Raw genomic sequence first — 4,545 nt, forward strand, 5'->3', positions numbered from 1 at the left:
AATCACTAAATCAAACAAATATTTAAGAGTAATATTAGAAAACAACAAAAAATATAAAAAACAAAAAAGTAAACAAGAGAGAGAGAGAGAAATCAAATTAAAGAATATTCAAAAAATATATATATATATATATATATATATATATATATATATATATATATATATATATATATATATATATATATATATATACAGTTTACAAGATATTTGCCATTCGAAAGGAAAAGTGATAATCGAACAAAGAATAATAACTAAGAACAAAAAAGAATATCCACAGAAGACAACAAAAGAATGAAAGAAATTAAGAACAAGAAAAAAATACACCGGAGTAAGAAAAAAAAAAAACACGAAATATAAGAACAGGAAAGAGCAAAAGAGCGGGGAAGAGGAGTAGGAGTGTGGGAGAGGAGGAGGGGGAGGACAAGGAGGAGGAGGACGAGGGGGAGGAGGAAGAGGAGGAGGGAGAGGAGGAGGACAAGGAGGAGGAGGACGAGGGGGAAGAGGAGGAGGCAGGGGGAGGAGGAAGGAGGAGGAGGAGGCTGAGAGGGGTAGGATAGCGCTGAGGGGGTTAGGATTGGATAATGGAGGGGAGGAGGAGGATGTGTGCGCGGGCAGGAGAACGAGGGGAAGAGGAGGAGGAGGGGGAGGAGGAAGAGGAGGAGAAGCAGAAGGGGGGGAATGGAGGGGGCTAAGGAGGGGAGGGGGGTCGCGAAGGAAGCCGGAAGGGAGGAGTGAAGGAACTGACAACGAGCGAGGAAGTGAGAAGAAAACACTCGATAAATGTCGAGATAATGAAACACACGAACAAAAGAAATTGGGGACGAAGGAAGGACAGAAGAGATGTAAGAACAGATAGCGGGGAGCGAGACATGGGGACATTTACAGACAGACGCAAACATGTACGTCCACACACAGACACACACACACACACACGCACACACACACACACACACACACAACACACACACACACCCACCCCACACACACACACACACACACACACGCACACACACACACACACACACACACCATACACACTCACACATACACACAAACATACACTCACACACAACACACTCACACACAACACACATATACACTCACTCAAACACGCACACAAACACGCACACCCACAACCGCACACGCACACAAATGGTAATAACACCCAAACCACCCACAACAACGGGCGTGGCCTTCCCCCCCCCCCCATTTAAAGCCCACTTCCTATCCCTTTCTCTCCCCCTCCCTTCCTTTTCCCTCCCTCCCCCTCCTTTCCCTTTCCCTCCCTCCTTTCCGCTTCCCTTCCCCTTCCTTTTTCCACTTTCCCCTTCCCTTCCTCCTTATCTTTCCCCTATTACCTCATTTTTCACCTACTTCGCCTTCCCCTTTTCCTCTTCCTTTTTTCTTCCCTTCTTTTCCTCCATTACACCTTTGCTTTTTCCTTCTTCTCCCCGCCCTTCCCTTTCCCATTTCTTTACTTCCCCTTCATCTCTTCCCTTCCCCTTCCCTTCTTCCACTCCCCCCTCTTTTCTTCCCTTCCCCCTCCTCTCGTCTCCATCCCCTTTCTTTTCCCTCCTGTCTCTTCCTCTTCCCTTTCCGTCCCGTTCCTTCCTCCCTCTCGCCCCTTCCCTTTCCTCTCCCCCTCCGCCCTCTTTCTTCGTCCCCTTTCGTCCCCTCCTTCTCCCCCTCCTTTCCCCTCTCGTCCCTCCCCCTTCCCCTTCTTCTCCCCCTCCTCTTTCCCTCTTTCCTCTCCCCCTTCCGTCCCCTCCTCCTCTTCCGTCCTTTCCCCTCCCCCAGCATTACCAGCTTCGGATCCGGTCACAAATGATGATGATGCTGGAGCGTGTCATTATATTTCATTATCTTCACCTCACTCGCTCTCTCCCTCGTGCTCGTCCATCCGGGTCTCTGCGGCGAAAATCCGAGGTATCGATTCCGTATTGACTGATTTTTTTTTTTAACCTTTTTTTTCGTTTTCTTTCTCGTTTCCCCCTTTTTTGTTTATTTATTGAGCTATTTATTATTGTTATTATTATTATTATTATTATTATTATTATTATTATTATTATTATTATTATTATTATTATTATTATTATATTTTTTTTTTTTGGGGGGGGGGGGTGATTTTAGTTTTGTGTATTTTTTTTATGAAGGGTTGGGGGGTGCGTGGGATAACGAATTAAAGGAGGGGCGAGGGAAGAAAATTTCTCTCTCTTTTGTTTTTACTTTTCTTTCATTCTTTTTCCTTTCTCACTGTATCTGTATACTTGTCTAGATACAAACCAATGTCTCTTTTTCCTTCTCCTTCTCCTCCTACTCCTCTTCCTCCTCCTATTCCCCTTTTTCCTCTTCCTCCCCACGCCTTCTCCCTCTCCTCTTCCTGCATTTCAAACTGTCAGCCACAAATAACGTATTTTTTTCATTCTGCTTCATTCTATGTCGATAGCGTTTTTCCCTTCTATCTTAATCCTTTGTTTTTTCTCTGTTATTTACTGATATTTCTATTTAGAATTAATTAACTAAGCAGAGAGACTGAGAGAGTATTAGAATAAGATACAAACGGATGCGAAGCTAATACATTCTAAATAGAAATATCAGTAAATAATAGAGAAAAAATTAAGGATTAGGATGAAGCAGAACGAAAAAAAACGTTATTTGTGGCTGACAGTTTGAAATGCAGGAAGAGGAGAGGGAGACGGAGTGGGGAGGAAGAGGAAACGGAGGAAGAGAAAGAGGAGGGAAAGGGGGAATAGAGAGAGGAGAAAGAGGAGGAGTAGGAGGAGAAGGAGAAGGAAAAAAAATGAAGAAGAAAGAACAGAAGTAGAAAGACAAAATAAAATAAAATTAAAACTATGAATTTTAACAAAGTAGAGATCGAATCAGCAAATTGCAATTGGAATAACAAAGAAATAAACACACACAAAACGAAGCAGAGAAAAATGACAAAAGAAGAAGAAGAAGAAGAAAAAGAAAAAAACTAAATGAAAATTCCTCCACGCAAATTCTTCAAAAGACGAACCTGATATAAGACCGCGGCGCCATATGGTCAGTGTTATGTAATTGAGCAAGACAATGTTGCGTGACTCCATTTTTATTTGGCGTTATTAATCTTTGCTTTTTGATAATGATGATCGGTTTAATTGCAACAGAAAAAAAAATGCTTTGATGCCATTTTGATACAAGGAAATTGCGATACAATGTAGCGTTTTTTTTCCCTTTGAATTCATATTTTGCTGGTTTGAAAATTCGTTCCTGGAACATTATTAGCAATATTATTTTCATATTACTATCATTATGGCGAAAATTATATGATAATAACAATAACGGGGTTGATGGAACTGCAACTGATATCAATGCCAATTAACACATTCATTTCTATGATGATTTTTTGATGATAATGACAATATCGATGGTGAAAGTAGAATATTAATTTAACTATAACGAAAGCTGATTATATATATAATTTCTTATCATAACTACCATCTATGACTATGGTTGTGTTTTATCGCCAGCTATAGAAACAACATCCAAAATCAATATAGCGTCGAGGGGGGGGGGGGCGAGAGGGGGTATCAAAGCGGGTGGTGGGGGGGGGTGGAAGGTGACCGCTGGGAAAATGGCGGCGGTTGGACTTCCGGTTGGCGCTAGTTCGACGGCCGGAAGGAAGCGAAATTCACCTCCGACGAACGTGCGCAGCTCCCCCTCCCCCTTCTCCCCCCTCCCTTCGTTCGCACCCCCGGTCCTAAATATACCCCTCCTGCTCTCTTAGACCTCCCCCTCCCCACTTTCCTCTCCTCTCTTTCTTTTCCTCTTTCTTTCGTCTCCCTTCCCTCTCCCCTCTCTTCTACCCGTTCAACCCCTCCTCCCCCTCCTCTCTCTCCTCCCTCTCTCCCCCCTTCTCTCTTCCTCCTCCCCCCTCCCCCCTTCCAACGTCACCCCCCCCCCCTTTTAAAACTCCTGATCATCACCACCGGATATTTTTTTCTTGAGTAATGCGGTTCATTCGCTTTTCTGAAAAGTCTGAAAAATTTACTCCGGATTTTTGGAAACTGGTTTTGATACCTGCGCGTTGCTCCTCTTTGGCAAAAATGTTTTTTTTCCCTTTCTCTTTCTCTTTTTCTTTCTTTGTCTGTCTCTGTCTCTCTGTCTCTGCCTCTGTCTCAGTCTGACTGTCTGTCTGTCTCTCTCTCTCTCTCTCTCTCTCTCTCTCTCTCTCTCTCTCTCTCTCTCTCTCTCTCTCTCTCTCTCTCTCTCTCTCTCCCTCTCTCATTCAATTCATACCGCTTTTCTTACTGTTTATCAAAAGGAACTCTAACTATTACTGCCAAAACTACACCAATACTACTACTTCTACAACAACAACTACTACTGTTACATTACTGCTATCACTACTATCAAATTACTTACTTATAAATACTACCCTGACCTATCCCACTCTTGTCCTCTGAAACACATCTCTCTAATACAATAACAATTATTTTTAAAAACGCACTAACTTATCATCATAACTTCATTACCCTGTTACAGAGTGGTCAAATTTATCAT

This window comes from Penaeus monodon, chromosome 39, assembly GCF_015228065.2.
Source record: "Penaeus monodon isolate SGIC_2016 chromosome 39, NSTDA_Pmon_1, whole genome shotgun sequence".
NCBI lineage: Eukaryota > Metazoa > Arthropoda > Malacostraca > Decapoda > Penaeidae > Penaeus > Penaeus monodon.